Below are 22653 nucleotides of genomic sequence, written 5' to 3'. Positions count from 1 at the left end.
TCTATTTGCATATTAGGGTCATATATATATATATATATATATATATATATATATATATATATATATATATGGTTATTGTCATGTTATAGTTAGAGTTGAGGAGTTGTGATAGAAACCATATGGTTCAGGAAATCTGTAATATTTGTTTTTGGCTTTTTACAGAAAGTTTTCTGATCTCTGGACTAGAGGAATAAATGTATTGGATTAGGAAGATAATATGAAAAGAAAAGTGAAGAGTCCTGAGCCTATTTAAGAAATGTCTGCATATAAGGTTTTTTTTCTTCCATTTGGAGATGTCATCAGTATTTCCACATTTATAGAGAGGGGACATCGGGTTCATCAAAGCAGTCTACCGAAAATACTAGAGATCAAAGTGCATCCTTTTACCAATTCCTGTTCCCTTTGCATCAAAGAAATATAAGATGTCCAACTATTTTCAGTATTTAGCCTGTCTAAAGATGCTGAAAATTTTCTAGGCACAGAAGTAAATTCACAAATATAAAATTCAGATTTTCTGAAACTGAAATTGGTAAGGCTGTGTTAGTCAAAACTTTATGGGCATAGATTCTCAAATTATCACAATACATTTATTGTCCTAATAAAAATATATAAAAAGATAGATAAGGATATAGTTTAATATGGTGCTGTACATTGTAAGGCTTCATTGAAAAAGTGAAATGACAAACAGATCAGTTTGGGTGATCATGCTTTCAATTTACCTCTTTATTTGATATTTGGTTTAATCATATTATCTCTAACTTGGAAGACAGAAGCTTAATTGTAAAATAAAATTCTCATAATTTCACACCATTGAATTAACTATTTCACACTTGGATAATCCCTCACGACTTTACATCTGATACTGTCTCTACAACTTTCTCATTAAATTCAAGGAATAAATCACTCAAGAGAGGCATCTTGCCTAATACCATTATGTGTTCTCTAGAAAACACTTTTAATGATGGCTTCAAGGCCCCATAGATTTAATGTTTGTGTACAAACTTTGACTGAGAGAATGTTGCCTTTATAGAATTCGTATTCATTTGGATATCTGCTCCAACATAAATTTTATTCTGATTTTTTTTTTAAATTACCAAAACATATGGGGTCAAATATATGGTGACTGAGGATGATTTGACCTGGGTGTGGGGCACATGATGCAATATACAGATGATGCATCATAGAAATGTATTTGAAGTCTATATAAGCTTTTAAAGCAGTATAACTCCATTAATTTAATAATTTAAAACAAATAAATAAAATTATAGCCTAACTTCCAGATAAGATAAGGTGAATAGATTGAGAACTACAAATTGTTGGTTACAAAACTTACATGGGAATGTAAAGTACATTATAGAGAATACAGTCAACATTATATTTATATACGGTGCCAGGTGGGTACATGAAATATTGGGGGTATGATTGCCTAACTGTAGGGAGCAGCTCTAGAGGTAAGCCTTGAACTGACCTGTGGCAGGGCCACAAACAAGTCCCAGCTTGGAGGGCAGAGCCCTCTTAGCATAACTAAGCTTGACCTTTTAGCCCTCTCTAGTTCCTTCCTAGATAGCTAATGTGCTGTGGGAGGTGCAGCAAGAGCTGCCAAAACAAGGTAAAACTCACAAGATCATTGTAAACATGTTGACCACTACCCTTGCTTTATTCTCATTATAAAATAGAGCCTCAGCTTGCAGGCTGGATCTTTCTGTGTCCTCATTCAGGCACAGGAGATCCACCATACCCCAGCTGTATTCTCTTCTCTGGCATTTCTTTAATCCTCACTGCCCCTCCTCAGACTCACTGAACTCTTGGCCATGCTGGCGCAGCACACCTAACCACTATGCAATACACCTGAAACAAATAAAAGATAATACTGAGTGGAAACTGTAATTGAAAAATAAAATAATAAGTCAATTTAAAGAAACAAAATTGTCTGATTTTGTGATTTATTAATTAGTTTCATTCTCATTTAATGTTTAGTTTTTATTTGAAAGTGTTTTTATTTGAATGACTTATTTAAATGTCTTATACTTAAAAGTAAATGAAACAGTAAGAAATACCTTATCCATTTTATTAATATGGAAAAAGCTGGCATGATTCGAGTTAAGTGATTTTAGTTTTTATTTTCTTCAGATATTCTGATCATAAAATATTTAAATCCTTTTTCTTAAATATTCAAGCAGTTTGTTTTTATCTATGCATCTTGATATATTCAACATATTTTTTTTATTATTTACATAAGACAATAGATTAAAGTGGGGGGAAAAGTATATGTCTCTAAGAGACTTATAAAAATAAGTTAATAAAAGTTATTTTAATGCAATTCAATCCTGATTTTTCTGAAGTCTAGAGATGTGTTTCAAAATGAAATTCTGGTAAGTTATAAAACATATAAAAATTGAAAAATTAATAAATCTTACTTAAAGAATCCATTCCAGATGCTGTTCATACTGTCAGATCATCACATTCAGAATCCCTAGGTAATAATGTGAATTAACATCTTCATCTGATTAAACAAAGATTACCTATTAACATATCAAGACCAACTAAGTGAAAGTCATACTCTTTAAATGACTATTTTAGCAACTAGTTGTGTTTATTCTAAAACCGAATTTATTCTGATACAGTTAGTTATAGGAGCAAACTGGTACTAATTTGAATACAAAAATGGAAAAACCGTCCTCATATTTTCACATCTGAAACAGTGGGGGAAATCAGAATATATTAAAACAATTTTAATATTCTAAAAATAAACAGATACTTTCAAAATTTATGTATCATCTAGTCTCAGTTTCATAGGACATAATTCATCAGTCTTCCTGTTGTTCTTTTATTTATTAGGAATTTCCACAATTACTTAATATGAAGCACCCAAAGATGATATTTGGTAAGCTGAACACACCATTTTATGTAGCAACAGCATGACAGAAAATATATTTCAGACCTGATGTAAGTATTTCAGTTTATCCTATTTTTATTTGCCTGTGTATACCAGCTGCTGTAGTTCAGATTCTCTAAGGAGAGCATGAAGTATGAAATTTAATTTAAAGGTGTAAGCTGTGCGCAGTTGCAGTTTAATTCAGGAATTTATAGACCCACCCCTGGCAATAAGCTTTAAGGAGTACATCTAATATAGTGCATTATGACTGCATCATTCATTGTACTGTAGTTAAGGGCTTGTCAGCATTTCTATTTTAAACTCCTCTTTTCTGGTGTTTATGATTTGACTATTAAGAATTGCTGGGGCTTGAAAAAACCAGTTTGTGAAGATTGAGCTCAGCAACAGATTGTACCATTTATTATTTTTTGAGCAGTAGCATAAACAGCAAGTTGTGTGAAAGAATGAAAGGAGGTTAACTAAGTTAGGCCTTAAGCTTGTAAAAGGAGGGGAGAGAGAAATCTCCAGTTTAAGGTCTTATATATGGATTATGCACTAGATGTTCCAAATACATGGTCCTAAATGGGAAAACATAACCAGGATTTCAGTTTGAGATTAATAGGAATAGTCAACTGAAAATAAAGAAAATCATCTTTTTTTTTTTAAAGCCTTGTTGTTATACATGATATGCATTTAAGTTATTAATATATGCATCTTATCTAATAGAAAGTTGATATAGTATGAAGTATAGTGTTAAGCTTTGGGTAAGTAGGTTATATAAAATAAATTTATTAATATCTGCCAAATGTAGAAATAAAGAGTTTTGTATTCTGTGATAGTTGTCAATATACTACCACAGAGGTTTGCATGCCATCTTAGAGTGTTGACTCTTAGCTGACATTCCAGCATTAAACCAGAAAAAACATATAGATAAAATTAAACAAATAAAATAAAATAAGATAAAAAACCCAACTTTGTGAATCCTTATATCTCTGACTAGAATGACAAGAGAGGAAAGCTGCAAGGTGGGAGCAGAAGTGAAAGCCAATGATTAGATATCAGGATTTAGAAAAGACAAAAAACAACCCCTCACAATGTAGTCCTATAGTCCATGGTGCCCAGACTAGGCTATTCCTATCCAATCCTAGTGGGCACAAGTTGTGCTGAATTCACTCCCCCTGCTTTTCATGAAAGTGCCAAGACACCAACATCTTAACTCTCCAGTGTATATTTGTAAGTTGTGATTCCATGCCATGGCATCAGTTAATTGGTTCAGATTGAGTGAGCTGCAGGCTTTAGCTAGGTCCACCAAAATCCCCTTGGCAAGGATTTGACATTAGGAACAAAGGAGAGAGAAGCAAAGTATTATATACTATCCTGCAGATAGAAGAATAGGAAGAGAGCAGACATACAGAGAAATGTAAAGATAATGGAGCAGAATTCTAATAAGTTCCTGCTCAGCTGCATATGTTACCTTGGAATATCTTGATACTTTAGGCTCTATTAAATAAACCCCTTTTTTTAAGTCCTCACCAGCGGATATGCTTAGAGGGTGAGGGAGAGGGAGACATTGATGTCAGAGAGAAACACAATTGGTTGCTTTCTATACACAACCAACCGGAACTGAACCTGTAGCAACCTGGGCATGTGCCCTAATGGGGAATCAAACCAGCAACCATGCTCAACCACCTGAGCCACTCTGGTTGGGCAAAATTGTCTTTTTTTGTTGTTAAAGCTCCTTACTGCCCATGACCTAAACTGGGATCCTAATGAATGCCCTGTTTAATGCAGCAATACCAACACAGTGGCAATGATTTATTTTCATAAATTTTAAGACTCAATTCACTTCTCTGATTTCTCATATACTAAGCTTTCCTCACTGGGGATCACATTGATGAACTGTCATTGAACCTGAGGGTTCATTCAAATATAATTGAGATTTAGTAAAGCCTATATTTTTATCATTATTTATCTTATTTCCTTCCTCATATTGTCTATTGTTTTATTTTCTTTGTTAGTGTCTTTCCTTCTGAGATCTGAACTCTAGACATATTATTTACCTAAGATATAAAATCTTCAGTTTGATATTGGTCTTTGAGTTTGGATTCCTTTGATAATAAAGGACAAAAGTACTACAGAAATAATAAAGACCTCAAATAGGATTTAATGATTAAGGATATAATAAAGTATATTTTCAAACCTGAACAAACTTAGAAACCATATCTAGTTACATTTTTTATTATTGTTTAAAGTATTACAAATAGTATAATAGTACATATGTCTCCTTTCCCCCCGAATAATCTGCCCCCAGTCTATCCCACCCCCTTGGCACATGCCCTCACCGTCCTAGTGTGTGCCCATTGGTTATGCTTATATGCATAAAAACAAGTTCTTTGGTTGATCTTTTGCTCCTCCCCTAACCCTCCTCTACCTTCCTGCTGAAGTTTGACAGTCTGTTTGAAGCGTCTCTCTCTCTGCATCTATTTTTGTTTAGGCTCTCTCTCTTTGGTCACCCACCAAATGCCCTAATTTCTTTAAATGAGGTAGCAAAATGACTGCAGATATTTCAGCTTTCCTATAACGCATCACACCATCCAAAGAGAAATAGATAATATTTTATAGTAACTTCTGAGCCAATACATCCCTTATAAGGCCTTTGGTAGTAAGGATCCTGAGCGATTAGTAGGAGGTTCTTAAGTACAGAGAGTTAGGCAAAGTATTCTGGATAAAGACAAAGCTTTGTACAGATCCTGATATAATAAAACCGGTCAGCCCTAACCAGTTTGGCTCAGTAGATAGAGTGTCAGCCTGCAGACTAAAGGGTTCCAGGTTCGATTCGAGTCAAGGGCACATGCCTGGGTTGTGGGCCCAATCCCCAGTAGGGGGAGTATAGGAGGCAGCCAATCAATGATTCTCATCATTAATGTTTATGTCTTTCTCCCTGTCCCTTCCTCTCTGAAGTCCATAAAAACATATCAATAATAATAAAAAACCCACAGGTCAATCATTTTTCTATTTTTCCTTCCATTCTGAATAACAGCGTGTATTCACAGCATCCAAGAAAAGAAATAGACCTGATCTTCATGACCTGGGGTTTTAGAATTCATAATTACTCTACATAGTCCTTAATGGGTCTCTGGACTTCCCCACATTGTATCCTAAATGTTTGTGTGCAAGAGTTTTTAGATGAATACTAAATGCCCAATGCACAAAGATTTGTGCAAGAATGGGCCTTCCTTTCCCTGGCTGCTGGCACTGCCTTCACTTTGGCCCTAGAGCCACCTCTTTCTGCTCTGGCCTCGCCTTTCCACACTGCCCAGAGGCCCTGAGCTGCTGGGGCAGTGCAGAATCCCTGTGTCATCACCATGGCTATGATGCAAGCGTCCCGCCCTGCCCCCCGGCAGGTTGGTACCTGCATATGCAAATTAACCCATCATATTTGTTGGGTTAATTTGCATACTCATTCCTGATTGGCTGGTGCAGTCAATTTGCATCTTTCTCTTTTATTAGTGTAGATAAGTTTTAACAGAATAATCATATCTGCAAAGGGGTTTATGATACACCAAAATGTGTAAAAGGATAGAATGAAAACTTTTAAAAATCATAGAGACTCTCAACTGATAGGTATTCTAGAGTAAAACAGGAGAGGGTGACTAGAGTTTGTAAAGACTGCCAAGGGACAGGGCGCCCATATACTGCACTAGTGGTAAAGAGTATGCATTCAGACTTTGGGCTCAATAAAGCTCTCCCTCAGTACCTAGTGTGACCTGCCCAAGTGGTCTCAATGGTAGCTCTTTAACTGTTACCTCATTTTGTTGTTTAGTTTTGTTTCATAATCATAAAGTTAACTCTGCCATCCAATAGGACTTGAAGGGGGATAAAATGATATGGAACCCAAGAACTCCTGAGAGAACACAAAGATGATAGGATATTCCAAGCAGATGGGAGGGAGGTAGAGCTCTCCTGGGCTACAGAAGGGATGATCTGGTAGTTAAGATAAAGCATAAATCAAATTTATTAAAGTTGTTCATGGTCAGCAATAGTTATCTTCCTGCTGGTCTTGCAATTCCTGGACCAAAAACTCCATGGTTTCCACAATATTCATGCCCTCTTTCACGTTGCCAAAGACCACATGCTTGCCATCCAACCCTCACTTTTGGCAGTGCAGATGAAAAACTGGGAACCATTTGTGCTGGGTCCAGTTTTGCCCTGGACAAAATTCTAGGACCTGTATACTTAAGGATGAAACACTCATCATCTAATCTCTCCCCATAGATGGATTTGCTTCCCGTGCCATTATGACATACAAAGTCACCAACCTGATACATAAGTTCCACAACAATTATGCAAAAGCAGGGACTTTTATAACCAAATCCTTTCTTCCCAGTTGTCAGAGCATAATCATTTTTTTTGTTACTTTTGGAAGTTTGTCTGTAAACGGCTCAAAGATTTGGCTGGCCCAAGGGCTCAGAAGAACGTGATGGGGTTGATAATGGCTGGGTGAGGATGGCTCTAAGGCCGAGCATCTGTAAGCTGTTACCTCATTCTTTATAGCCTTTAAAAACTTCAATTCTGCTTGGATAACACAGTTTTCTGTAAACTGTCTCTGTGCTCTTTACTCACTGTCCAAGATGGTGTTGTCTTTTGGGGACTAGCTTCTCTTGTGCTTTGTTTTCAAGAGATAGAAAAAATTAGGAACATCTTTTGTTGGTTTACTTTAGCTGCTATTGTAATTCATTTTGTTTGGCCATGAAATGTAGGTGGCTCCCATCTGTTCCATGGATGAGTAGCTTGTTTCCATGCAACCTCCCCCCTGAGGAAACTGGCTGCCTACTCCAAAGAGTGACATCACAGCACCCCATAAAATATATGTATCCTTGTTTTCCATGCGATATAGTGTTGGTACTTGATTTCTTCTATACTCGATGGAGAATGTCCCTCATTCCATACTCCTTGGAAGCTGGAAGATGGGAACTGAAGAGTGTGGTCCTTTATTTCTATTTGGCACTTCCCCACAGGGCGAACTGATTCCAGTTCTCTTTTCTTCTGTGCTAAATGTAGCACAGATAATTTAAAAATTCTGCTGCCTAAGCAGAGAATCTAATGGAGAGTATAATTTTTGTCCTCTTTTGAAGAAAGTCCCAATATCGATGAGAGTTTTTCTTCAAGTCCCATTCCAACTTCTCTTTAAATAGGAGAAAGGGAATATTCTCTCTCCTGCTCCTTGAAGAAAGAAGAAAACATCTTTTGTCCACAAACATTGCACTTCTCACAAGGTTAGGGTGGTGATCTGGTGGATGTTAATCCTGGCATCTCTAATTAGACCTAGCAGAGGTTGCTAGTTCCAATTGCTGGTGACTCCTTTAGAATATGAGATGCTTTGCTACTTTCAACATACTCTTACCCGCTACAGTGCTCAAGGCTGGGCCCACTCTTTATCTTACCTTCAGAGTCAGCCTTGCTCAAATTCACTGGGCAATTCAGAAGAAACCCAATAGTATATTTAGGCATAATGGAGTAGGACATTTAATAATTAATTCCCTCTCTTCCTTTTTGTTAAATTTAATATATATATATATATATATATATATATATATATATATATATATATATATATTTAAATTTATTTCAGAGAGGAAGGAAGAGGGAGAGAGACAGAAACATCAATGATGAAAGAGAATCATTGATAGGCTGTCTCCTGCATGCCCCCTACTGGTGATCAAGTCCACAATTGGGGCCTGTGCTCTGACCTGGAATCAAATCATGACCTCTTGTTTCATAGGTTGATGCTCAACCACTGAGGCACACTGGCCAGGAAAGCCTCTTTCTTCTTAAAGGTAGATCTAATGTCTGAAATGCAGAGTTTTCCTTGTGGTAATAGCACTCTGAAGCAACAGAGAAATTAGGTTGATATTGCAGATTCATTGTCTGGGACACATGGCCTACAAAGGATTCTTGTGAGCTGGGAGTGAGGGGAGGGTAGATAGGCAACACATCTCTGTGCCTAAGGGATGGGAAACAAAGTGGAAAATATTGAGTCCCGGTTGAGCTGGCACAGGGAATGGGATGAGCCACAGGCCCTGTTGAGACCCTGGTCCATTTTTCTATTTCCCTTACTAGACTGCTGACTATCAGGTGCCAATATTCCATCTAGCAATTACTTTGAGTGCTACCATCAGATTTGTAGATATGCATTACTGGGTTTTTGTTTTGTCCTTCTACAGAGACTAAAATCATGGATTATTCTTATTAGTCCATCCCAGAGTAGAGTAGATTTGCCAAGAAACCACCGACTACACGCAGATTGCTTTTTGCTTTCCCTTATAAAATGGCTATTTCCATTTACTCTATAAGTTACTTCATCTTAAACTCTGGTGGAAAATCACCACTTATTATTTGCCATCCATAGCTGCTACCTATTCCCTAGTTCTTGGGGGGAGAAATCACATTATGTCTTGGTGGAAAGCAGAATGTACTACCTACTCTGAAGGCTGAACGTGTGGACTGCTTACTTTTTCTACTGCTCCTTTAAATCCAGATCACCACCGCCCAACCTAGGTTTGCCAACTCAGGTACACCAGCCCTGGGTGGAAAGAAGCAAGGTAGTGCCGGGTGATGCCTAAGTTGTTAGCAACACTGACTATCCAGGCCCAGCATTTCCATTTTTTCAATGGGGCTTGAATCATCCAGAAGCAATGACAGTGGGGTCCATGTGTGCTCAGTTTCACCCAGGCCTCAGCAGCAGGATATGATGTTTCATTAGGCTCCTGTTTATTTATTTATTTCCTATAATAAGCTTCAATGCACTTGACCACGGTTCAGTGTCCCTGGTTCCAAACCAGTTTCTGATCCAGCCCTCCAGGAGATTCTGTGAACGATCCAAGACCCTATTCTGCTTAAATCAGTCAAAGGCAGTTTTTGACTTTTGCAACTGAGAAGCTAAACTAATTTTTTTTTTCCTCTCAACTTGGCTTAAGATATACACTGTATTCTGGCTGGCGGAGTGAATTTTTACTATCAGCTCATGCAGCTGACTTCTTTCTCTAGTGATTTTCATATTCAGGACTATATTCCTGCTAGTGCATCTTATTGAAGAAAAATTAAACTTAAGAAATGGCATAAATAGAAGATAGAATAAGTAAAATTAACATAGTAATATTTATTAGCAGAATACTTTTTTGATAAGAAAATATTTTAAACATTATGTTGTATGTACGGGACTGATGATATATGTGAAGATAATTTTACAGATATATATATATATATATATATATATATATAATATATATATAAATTTATACAATAATATATTAAATATGTGGAATTTATTGTATGCCAATTATTCCTCAATAAAGTTAATATTTTATAGCATGCACATGCTTTTTAAAAGTATGTTTTTATTGCTTTTTAGAGAAGAAGGGAGGAGAGAGAGATAGAAACACTGATGAGAAAGAATGACTAATTGGATGTCTCCTTTAACCAGGGGATCAAGCCCACCACCCAGGCATGTGCCTTGACTGAGAATTGAACCAGTGACCTTTTGGGACATGGGACGATGCTCAACCACTGAACCACTCTGGCTGGGATACATGCTTCTTTATTAGTAAATTTTGCAATTAATATTTATAAATATTTATATCATATAAATCAAGCAAAAGTAATTGCAAATGAGTTTGATAACAGAAAGATGTTAAGTGATGATTTGGCCACGTCTTTAATTGCCAAACATATCACTTGGAGAATTCATGGGTCTTCCTAATGAAGCAATTTTTTTATAACAAAGGAAAAAGTAGACCCTGCCAGAAAGATTCTGCTCCACACTCACAGCTGAGCTGCGGTGTTTACTTGTTTAACATTAACAATTTCCTATAGTGTGCTTTCTCTGACATTGCAATGAGTCAATCAATGCAAATGTGGTTAATTACAGATGTGTTTCTGGCAGTCTTTGGTTAAAGGGCATCAGAAGTTCAAATGTAAATATCGCTCAGTTTTAAAGGACACAGTGAAGAAAAAAGTAATCTGCATTTATCATTGGTGCTTAGTTTTCAGTGATTTTTTTTTCTGCCATAATATTATAAGTAATGAGTAATATGTTCCATAAAATTTCCTCCAAATTAAAAAAAAAAAACACAAACAACTTACCATAATTCAAACAGGCAGTTGCTTTTGTTGTTGGTTCGTCATAAATCAGGATTAAAAAACACCTTTTGCCAAGAGCTTTTTGTAACAGATACATTCTCCTGCTGCCCTATTGTTTCCGTGTTCATTTCTGAACCATAAAAGCAAATCACACTTGTCAGGAAGCAGCTGCTTTTCTGCTGCCTGAATGTCATGTTGTTATTTGGATTTACTTTTAAGTTTAATTTTCAAGGAGCAACGGGAACCCATACCATTTTTCTTTTACATCCAAACAATTTCATTAGAATCTTTTGGTCTAAAGAGAATCTTATTTATACAAGAGATAAGCTCATATTTCCACCATAAGGAATCTAAAGGACAGAATTCAGCTGGCTTAACAAACCTGAATTTAAAAAAAGATCACATTGATATTACTATAATTTTTAGATATTTCTGGCCAGAAATGTAAACACATGGCAGTTATTTTCTTTTAAAAGTTTAAAAATAAACATCCAGGTTAGAATACGTATAGATTTATTTTGAAGGTAAATTTTAAGCAGAAGAAATACATTTTAGTCTCTCATCAATCACCTTGGTAGCATCTATTAGTGTTGCACTAAACCAAATAAATTTTATAGAACCACAAGTCAGGCCTCCAGCTGAAAGCAAGAAGGTGGGGTTGTTGCTAGTCATGCCTCAGAGTGACTTTAAAAGGGCAAACATTTCAATTTAATTTTGTCATAGTCAAAGATGGGAATTTGTAAAAGGAGATCTTTAAAATACACAAAATATTTGCCAGTGAGTTCAGGTAGAAAATTGTGAATTCATTAGCTTTTAAAAAGAAATTGCTTTCTAAATGTGTGCATGACATGAGTTTCCACATATAAAGTTGAAGAGCTTAGAAAAGCAGAAAAATTAGCATATCAGCTTACATTCAGAAAGAATACAATTTAAATATCCAGATATTGTAAAGTGGTTTGATTCTTAACAAATACACCCCTCACCCCTTTGAGTTATTAATCAGAGAGAAAAACACAAGGCTTTTCGAACAATGAGACAGGTCAAAGGTAATTTCTTATATAGTATAAATGGTTTGATTTAATCTCCAAAATTTACAGGGAACTCATACAACTTAACAAAGGAAAGATAATCTAATTAAAAAAATGGGCAAAGGACCTAAACAGACACTTATCAAAAGAGGACATACAAAAGGCCAAGAGACATATGAAAACTTGCTCAAAGCCACTAATCATCTGAGAGAAGTAAATCAAAACAACAATGAGGTACCATCTCATACCTGTCAGAATGGCTATCATCAACAAATCAACAAACACAAGTGCTGGCGAGGATGTGGAGAAAAAGGAATCCTCATGCACTGCTGCTAGGAATGCAGACTGGTGCAGCCACTGTGGAGAACAGTATGGAGTTCCCTCAAAAAATTAAGAATAGAACTCCCATTTGACCCAGTAATCCCATTTCTAGGAATATTATACATCCCAAAGAATCAGAAACACCAATCAGAAATGACATATGCACTCCTATGTTCATAGCAGCACAATTTACAATAGATAAGATTTGAAAACTGATGAGTGAATTAGAAAGCTGTGGTTCATCTACACAATGGAATACTATGCTGCTATAAAACAGAAGGAATTCTTACCATTTGCAACATCATGGATGGAACTGGAGAACATTATGCCAGGTGAAATAAGTCAGTCGAAAAAAGATAAACATCACATGATCTCACTAATTTGTGGAATATAATGAAAAATATAAACTGATGAAAAAAATAGAGCCAGAATCACAGAAGCTTAGAACAGACTGTCCAACCAACAGGGGAAACAGAGGAAGCGTGTGGTAAGAGATCAACCAAAGGATGTGTAAGCATGCATATGAGCATCACCAATGGACACAGAGAGTAGGGCGGTGAGGGCACTTGCTGGGGGGTGGGAGTGGCTGACGTGAGGAAAACCAAGTAAAAAGGAGACATATAATACTTTAAACAATTAAGAATTATAAAACAACAACTTCCTTTAGTGTTCCTCAAAGTAATTTGGTTACTGATTCAGAATTTTTAGTGTGGATCAATTAATATTTTCTACTCCATAAATATTATATTAATAGTTTAACTCATAATACCTCTGCACAGGAGCTAACAAAAGAGTTTTTTTTTTTTTTATATTCGTCAGTAAAGCTATATAAAAAATTGTGGTTGAATATTGAGGACGTTTTAAAATCTCTCTTTTAGTAAGTTGAATTTTAAGTCTGCTTAGGGAAGGACTTTCCTGTGGACTTTCCACCCCTTCCTTTTGATTTGCAGGAACACACTGGGTCTCAGACCTCTCTCATCAGTATTTCTCCACTCTAAGTCAGACTTTCTTTTTTGTGTTTGTTTTTCCTCCCTGGATTCCATCAAACCACTTGGCAACTTTGGGCCTCTAAAATTTCTACAGGGTCTCTGTCTCCTCTTTAGCGGATATCCTACTTTATCCTTTTTAAAGTTAAGTAGGCAGCATTCTCTGACTTTTCCTTATTCCATAGGTGTGGGATGGAAAGGTATTTACCTGTATGACACACATTCCTTTGGAGGATACGTGGATAAATTTAGATTTAGATGGTTGCCATTATTATATCAGAACCATGGGACTTACAGATTGATTCATCTTTTTGAACCATAACTTAAAGACTGAGTAAATAAAGAGGAGAAAATATAAAGTTCAAGCAATTCAATAATTACCCTCCTTTCAACAGATATTTTCAAGAACAATGTTTACCACAAAGTAAAGGAGCAATAAATATCCATTGAATGTTGAACAAATATTAGAGGAGATAGGATCAATCTGATTTATATTCTCATAAACATTTTAAAATTAAGTGGCATTTATTAGCTAAATGTGTAAAAAACCATGTGATATGTATGAGAAAAACAAATAATCGCACTGGAACAATAAAATTTCCAGGGTTTTTTTTCCTTCATCCTCCCAAAAATGACTAGAGAGAATTTACAAGGAAACATAAACCATAACTTTCAAAACTCTTTATGCAAATTCATCTGTCTTAGTTAATCCCGTTAGTTATTTTATGAGGTATACATTCTTAACCTTGTCAAAGAAGAAGGGTCAGAAAGGTAAAGCAACTTGAACGTGTTTTACTGGCAATAATCAAGGAGTGTGATTTCAAAGAAGGTTTCTATGAATTTATAGCCTGAATGTTCTATGATCCTTGAACCTTTGCTACTTTGTTAACAAGTCACAATTTATAGCCACTTTACCACAGTGTCAATAATTTCCCAAGCCTGTACTGAAGACCAGGGTCATATGGATAACTTTTTAAAATTACAATTTCTAGGTCCTATAAATGCAGATTTTTAATTCAGTAGCTCTGGGATGCATCCCTAAAAGCAATCAGGATATTTCCTCCAATTCTTTTATAACTCCCTTATTTACAAAGTGATGCCAATAACCTTTTTTCTTTTTCACTACTACTTCTCTTTAGAGCTGAGGTGTCCTATAGGTTAGGATAGCTACTGGCAACATGTAGTTGAGCACCTAACTGTGGCTAGTTTGAATTCAGATATGAAACAAATGTACAATACACTTTATATTTAACATTTTTAGTATGAAAATAGAATGTAAAATATCTAATTAACAAATATTTGTTTTTACATTTTGAAATCATATTTTAGCTGTGTTGTGTTAAATAAAATATATTAAAATCAATTTTATCTGTTTATTTTTATTTTACCTCTATTGAATAGAATAGCATTGCTTTGTGTGATTAATTAAACATCAGTATAAAGCTGAGTGGTTCTTTAGAAGAGACATTTCTTAAAGAGGCAAATATTTAGTGTAAAAATGAGGAAAATGCCATTAGTTATATTTTGCAATGCCCATTTTGAAATGTAATAATTCCAATTGGTAGGTCAAATGGTGAGAACTAGATGAAATGTTCTACTGTGGTGTTCTGCTGTATACCTTGGTATTTTATTTCTTCTTTCATGCTTAAAATTGACATTCCTGATGAAAATAAATGTAGAAAAGACTTGGAAAACAAAACAAAACACATTAGCCCTAAAGTTCTTAGGAAAAGTTATTAAAATAAAAATTTTTGTTATAATATTACATTTTTCAAACACCTTGATACTATTTACATAGGCTTTCAAAGCAAAGTTGATACAATATTTCTCTGTTTTTGCTGTTCTGTGATGATTGGATTATTTCTAACAGACAAACATTCATCTGCAGCATAAAATTTCCTATAAATCTCTTAGGCCATATATTTAATATAACACTGTACCCTGACTGTACAAGTCTTAGTTTTAAATATTTTTTTATATTATGATTTAAAAAGTTATAAACTTCATTATTAGTGGGATTCACACCTAGTTCCAAGACCCCTCAGTTTTATTTACTTACTAGAGGCCCGGCGCACAAATTTGTACATGAGGGTGGAGGGGAGGGACCGCTGGAGGTTGGCCGGCAGGCTTCGATCTAATTGTGTAGATGTGCTGAGGTAACGGCAAGCAAAGACCACAGACAGAGAGCCCCAAAATGGCCAGAACATGAGTTCTGAGGTGGAAATACAGCTCTACTTTGTTGCCCGCACTCAGGCTGCATCACTCTCCCCGGGGCGGAGTTGCTGATAGAAAGACAGGTCATCTCTTTTACCTCAGCTGCACATTTTCTCGGGGCTCTGCCCCCAAGCATGATAGGTAGCTGACTTAGCCAATGGTGGCACACTGCCATAGCAGCGCTAGCCAATCAGCAGTTGGAGCTTGGAAAGGCATGGGGCCAATCTAAAAGTGGCTGACAGGGGCAGAAAAGCAAGCAGCAGCACAGTGTGGTGGCAGAGGTAAGATGGCAGTGGTGCTTATTTTACCTCTTTGCAGTTAAGCTGCTGCCTTGCCTCTTCTGCTTCTTCCAAGCTGCTACTCTGTCTCGATCAGCGTCGGGGTCACTCTTCTCCTACAGGTTTCCTGGGCTCAGATTCTTGGGTGCCTGGAGCCTTAGTTGGGGGGAGGAACTGGCCAGGGGAGGGGAGGGACTGTGGGAGGTTGGCCAGCCACCGGCCATGGAAGGTTGGCTGTGGGAGCACATCGACCACCAGGAGGCAGCTCCTGCATTGAGTGTCTGCTCCCTGGTGGTCAGTGCATGTCATAGCAACTGGTCAAAGGGTTGTTCCGGGCGTTGGGTCATAACAGTCACTTAGGCTTTTATATACTATATAGATTTATTTATTTATTTACTTATATTAAAATATATTTTTATTGATCTCAGAGAGGAAGGGAGAAAGAGAGAGAGATGAAAACATCAATAATCAGAGAGAATCACTGATCAGCTACCTCTTGCATGCCCCACACTGGGGATCAAAACAGCAACTTAGGCATGTGTCCTTACTGGGAATCAAACTGTGACCTCCTGGTTCATAGGTCTATGCTCAACCACTGAGCAACACTGGCTGGGCTCTTCATTTTTAGCTGTAAGACTTAGATTATATCTGTACTAGGGGCCCAGTGAATGAAAACGTGCACCTGGAAAGGAACTGTGGGCTGTGAGGCTGCGGTAGGTACAGGGGCAGGTCTCAGCGCATCCACTGTGCCCCTGCTTGGCCCCTCCTGTCATGGCACCCGGTCCCCTTTCTGCCAACAGCCCCGCTCCCACTGGTGCCACTCCCACATGCTGATGGCACTGACTATGCTTGCACCCGCTGACAGTGTGGAACGACTGGGGCTAGTGCCATCAGTGGGTGCAAGCTGCGGCTCCAGCAGCAGCAGTGGGTGAGAGCGGGGCTGGCACCAACAGCAAGTGTGAGAGCCATGCGGGACTGTGGTACGTGGGGGCAAAGAATTTTCAGTAACCACCAGAGGCTCTCCCTGATGACAGCGACCAAAATCTCCTCATAACTTAGAATTTAAATTAAAACAACTACTTACTTAACTCATGAATCTAAAGGAAATTGTATTTGTTTCTTATTGTTGTAGCTCACACAAGATAAGTGGATTAAAAAAAAAAAATAACACACCCTTAAACTATACTTAGTTATAGCTTATATCTTTCAATTTATCAAGAGTTCAAGAGTTCAAATTGTAACTTGATTTTGGCTGGGCCACTCCTTGTTTTGAAGTCATCCTTTCTTTGACTATAATCTAATGATTTAAATACCCTGAACTTCTTATTAGCTATTATTGGACCTTTGAGATTTACTTGAAAAAGTAAATCTCTTCTGAGATTTTATTGGCAGGTGTCCATAGTAATCCAGATTCAACCACTCATCAACTGTATGCCTCTGAACAGTCATATAATATAAAATGTTAAGTGCTCAATATCCAATACAAATTATAAAATATAGCAGTGATTTTCAACCAGTGTGCTGTGAGACACTGGTGTGCAGCAAGAATAATTAAAACATGCAATGCTTGACTATTTAGCTAAGGATACTGACGCTTTTTCCCTTTGATTGTCAAATAAAAATGACAACAGCCAACACAAAAATAGCTGTCAGGTGTGAATGCTATTTAGGTCGTATAATAGATGTCATATAATAGAGTAACATTTTATGGGTCATATTGCTTAATAAGGCTATGTTTCATTGGTTAATTCTTGGTACCAGAAATCTGAATATACACGATGAGGCACCTGACTTTTTAAAATGTCTCTGTAAAGTAAAAAGGTTAGGTAATTACTATTATTAGTTTTATTGTGTGAATCAACCAAATAACACCTATTTATTTTTGTTGTTGTTGTTAATCCTCATCGAAGGACATTTTTCCATTGATTTTTAGAAAGAGTGGGAGAGCAAGAGATAGAGAGAAACATCAATGAGAGAGACACACATTGATTGTTTGCCTTCTGCACACACCGAAACCAGGGCCAGTGATTCGGCAACCAATATATGTGCCCTTGATCAGAATCAAACCTGGGACCCTTCATTCCATGGGCTGATGCTTAATCCACTGAGCCAAACAGGCTAGGGTGAAATTAAACCTTTTTATTTTATTTTTAAAAATTTTTTTTGGTGTGCCGTGAGAAGAAAAAAAAGTTGAAAATTGCTGAAGTATAATATATTCATTACTAGAGGCCTGATGCATGAAGATTTGTGCAAGAATGGGCCTTCCTTCCCCTGGCTGCCAGAACAGCCTTTGCTCTGGCCAGAGCTGCCTTTTTGCTCTGGCCCGGAACCACTTTTCTGCCGTCCCATGCTGCAAAGAGGACTGGAGTGGCTGGGGTGGGGCGGATTGCAAGCATCCCGCCCCACTCCCTGGCCTATTGGCACCTGTATATGCAAATTAACCCACCATATTTGTTGGGTTAATTTGCATACTCGCTCATCATTGGCTGGTGGTTATCACAAAGTTACGGTCAATTTGCATCTTATTCTTTTATTAGTGTAGACTACAGTCCTGGTAGACAAAATTCATGCATGGGGGGCTGTCCCTCAGCCCAGCTTGTACCCTCTCTAATCTGGGACCCTTCAAGGGATGTCTGACTACCTGTTTAGGCCCTATCCCACACTTCAGGATTATTGGCTAACAACCGCTTGCCTGCCTGCCTGCTTGATTGCCCATAATGCTTCTGCCTGCCAACCTGATCAACGCTTAACTACTCCCCTGCCAGCCTGATCAATGCCTAACTGCTTCCCTGATGGCCTGGTCACCCCCAACTGCCCTCTCCTGCTGGCCTGATTGCCCCCAACTGCCCTCCCTTGCAGGTCTGGTCCCTCCCAAATGCCCTCCCCTGCTGGCCTGATCATCCACAACTGTCCTCCCCCACCAGTCATCTGTGGTGGCCATCTTGTGTCAATATGGGGGTGGCCATCTTGTATTGGAATGATAGTCAATTTGCATATTACCTATTTGTCATATAGGATGATTGTTTAGAGATCAATTTCTCCTGAACACCACAGCACATCCAAGCACTGGAGAAAGAACTGTAGAATATATGTTAATATAGGTTGGGAAATATATATATCTATATTTATATTTATACCTATATCTACCTATATCTATATAATCTATATCTATATCTATATATACATACATACTGGTACAATGATTATAGTCACTATCATTTAAGTGAACTATAAGGTTTTTATAGCATCTTATAGTATGGATTATGAATGTTTGTTTTCAAAGAATTTTGTGAATACTAAAGAACTATGTGCCATGCACAGAGATTTTGACCACCCCAACTGCTAAGGTTTCAGATTGAACTCTGTTGACTTATCTTAGTGACACTACCAAGAGAGCATACAGAGTGGATCAATCAGCAATTTATATTTTAATTAATGATTAGAAAATGCCACTTATTTTGTATGGAATATACATTTATGAAGATGTAGAATTGCATATGATTTGTATGTCTAGCACTCATTCTAAGAAAATCGTCACATCAAAAATTTAAAAATTACTACATTTGAGTAGTTAAAATAAGGAATATATGTAAAATATTGTTTTAGTTTATTTACCTATGACAAAAAACATTAACTATATTGTGATAAGTCTCTTAAAAGTGTAATTTTAAGTATTTTAAATGGCTGTGATAGTGAATTCTTGTTTCATTATAAAGTAAAGCTTGCCCTCTAGTGGCTTCAGGCCACATACAAATTCAAAAAAATAATTTAATGGAAGGTAATAATTTTCAAAAATGATTTATCTTTTTATTTTATTTAGAAGTAGATGATAAAAATACAAATGTTATATGTATGCTGTGTCAGGTCCTCTGAAATGTATATTAAAAATATAACTATAATAGATGCCACAAATCACATTTTTAAACCAAATGTGTTTTATTTTATTATTTCTAATATGTTTTTATTGATTTCAGAGAGGAAGGGAGAGGGAGAGAGAGATAGAAACATCCATGATGAGAGAGGATCATTGATTGGCTGCCTCCAGCACACCCATTACTGGAGACCAAGCCTGAAACCAGGGCATGTGTCTTGACTGGTAATCAAACAGTGACCATCTGGTTCATAGGTCAATGTTCAACCACTGAGCCATGTCAACTGGGCAAATAAAATATATGCTAAATAAAGATATTGTAGAATATTTATTATAAGTTAAAACAAGATTTGGGGTTTCATTATTTTTTTCACTTGTGAACAGTTCTACTACAAATGTGAGTATTGGCAATTGATAGGAAGTCATCTTTAGTGGCATATGAAATTTATTGCTGGATCAAGTATACAAAAAAACCTGTGATAATAAGACAGGTTTGTACTAATTTTAACCTATGTCATCATATTATTTTTTAAATTGTCTACATACAAATAAGTAAAAATGTAATGGATGTATAAAAGTATAGCTGAAAATATTTATTTAAATATAGATGGACAAAGAAAAATAATTAATTTTACAAAGTAGACCCTTCACATTGTGTTATTTACTATATGAGGGTCTAATTTAAACTGGATAATTCTTAAGCACTTTCAAAAAATACATGGGAAAAAGGGATATCATGTTCCTTTTAATTCCACTGTAGTGATTTAAAAAAATCAAGCATTAGTTTGAGAATATAAAATATGTTAAGCTTATTGATGTATTATTCAAATTTGGTTGTATTGCATATTTGAGGCTCAATTAACTTGAAATCTTCTTTTTAAATGTTCTTCAAACTTTTCATGTTCTTTTCCTTGTTGAAATACATATAAAATAATAAATTAGGAAGGTACAATCATTTTTCTAATCCTGTGTTTAGAGTAATAGTATTTGTTAATAAGCCCATATTTTCCTGAGTCACATGACTGATCTAACAAAAAAGTAATAAAGCCATCACCATAAGGGAGTTGCTAAAAATTTTAGATGTAAAGTTAAAGATAACACTATTTAGCATGCAGAAACTATTTTAAGTAGTTTTGTTTCCTTTAGGTTCTTATCAACTTATTTAGATAAATTCAGAGACAGATACTGCATCCATGTAAAGCACATGTGTCAAACACAAGGCCCGCGGGCCAAATCCAGCCCGCCAGGCCTTGCAATGTGGCCCGCACCGCGCTGTCATCACTGCACTCCGCTGTCAGTTTATGACATTGTCAGTTTATGACTGTTCAGTAAACCATTCGGCCCGCGATTTAGGCTGGATTTTAGATTTTGGCCCCTTCTCTGATTGAGTTCGACACCCCTAATGTAAAGAAAACATTTAGATACATTTTGATGGATGCACATACCTGTGCAACTATCAGCACATCTGAAGTACAGGATGTGTACTTCACCCCCCAAAGATTTTCTTATGCCCCTTTGCAGTCTTTTAATATAAATGAGTTTCCATTTTGAAGAATTTTAGTCTTCACTTTTCTTTGCTAAATATCTAGGAGTAAAATGTCTGGGTCATATGGTAGGTATAGGTATACATTTTAAGAAACCTCCAAACACCTCATAAGCAGGTCTTTTTAAAGGTTCCATATTTGTTGGGGAAAGTCCAGAAGAAGATGTAACCTTGGTTTTAACCCACAAGCTGGACATGTGCAATCGTAGGCTCCCACTACGTCTCCTGTGCTTTGGAACAGAATGTGCAGCCTGCTTGCCTTTCGTGCTTTAAAGGATACAGCCTTGAGATGAAAATGTGGTGCTGAGAGTATCTGGACTTCATATGTGGGTACACAACTGATGCAGGTAAGGTTTCTATGTAAAATGTTAAGATTCAGGCAGGCATGTACTGAAAACAGCTCTTGTGATCCCCCAAGACAAGCCTTGTAAACAAGTCCCCTTGCTTTTTAAACTTGTCACCTATATCAATGTGGCCTGGTTGGCTTGGTTTCACATTATACCACAGAAGCCCTCAAGAGGTTGCAACCCTCAGCATTCTTGCGAACCCATTGTATTATCATTGTCTGTAATTTTTGCCATTCTAATGAATGCTTAGCAGTATTTTGTGTTTTTATTTACATTGATCCAATAACTGATGATTTTGAGCTAATTTTATGTGCTAATTGGCCACCTATGTATCCTGTTTCAAGGAATTTGTCTATTCCAACTGAGGTGTTAAATATTTTGGCCTATTATGGCCCATAAATTCTCTTTATTGTTTTAAAGTCTGTAGAATATGAAGTGATAATTATTCTTTCACTTTTATTGGCATATCATGTTGTTTTATTTCTTGACCAGTTTAGCTCCATTCCCTTGCTTATTAAACCTGCCATCTATAGCAATAAATTGTCTCAGTGCTTAGATTTTTAAATTTCAGAGAGGAAGGGAAAGAGGGAGAGAGAGAGGAAAGAGAGAGAGAGAGAGGAAAAAGAGAGAGAGAGAAAGAGAGAGAGAGAGAGAGAGAGAATCATTGATTGGCTGCCTCCTGCATGCCCTCTATTGGGGATTGAGCCTGCAACCCAGAATGTGCCCTTGACTAAAATCGAACCTGGGACCCTTCAGTCTGCAGGCCCATGCTCTATCCACTGAGCAAAACTAGCTAGGGCTCAGTGCTTAAATTTTTTTAAAAATATTTTTATTGATTTTTAACAGAGAGAAAGGGAGAGAGATAGAGAGCTAGAAACGTCGATGAGAGAGAAACATCGACCAGCTGCCTCTTGCACACCCCCTACCAGGGATGTGCCTGCAACCAAGGTACATGCCCTTGACTGGAATTGATCCTGGGACCTTTCAGTCTGAAGACCGACGCTCTACCACTGAGCCAAACTGGTTTCGGCTAGTGCTTAAAATTTTGATG

The sequence above is a fragment of the Pipistrellus hanaki genome (assembly GCF_964339955.1).
Source record: "Pipistrellus hanaki genome assembly, chromosome: 7".
Taxonomy (NCBI): domain Eukaryota; kingdom Metazoa; phylum Chordata; class Mammalia; order Chiroptera; family Vespertilionidae; genus Pipistrellus; species Pipistrellus hanaki.
The sequence above is the reverse complement of the archived record's forward strand: the minus strand, read 5'-3'. Positions refer to the sequence as shown.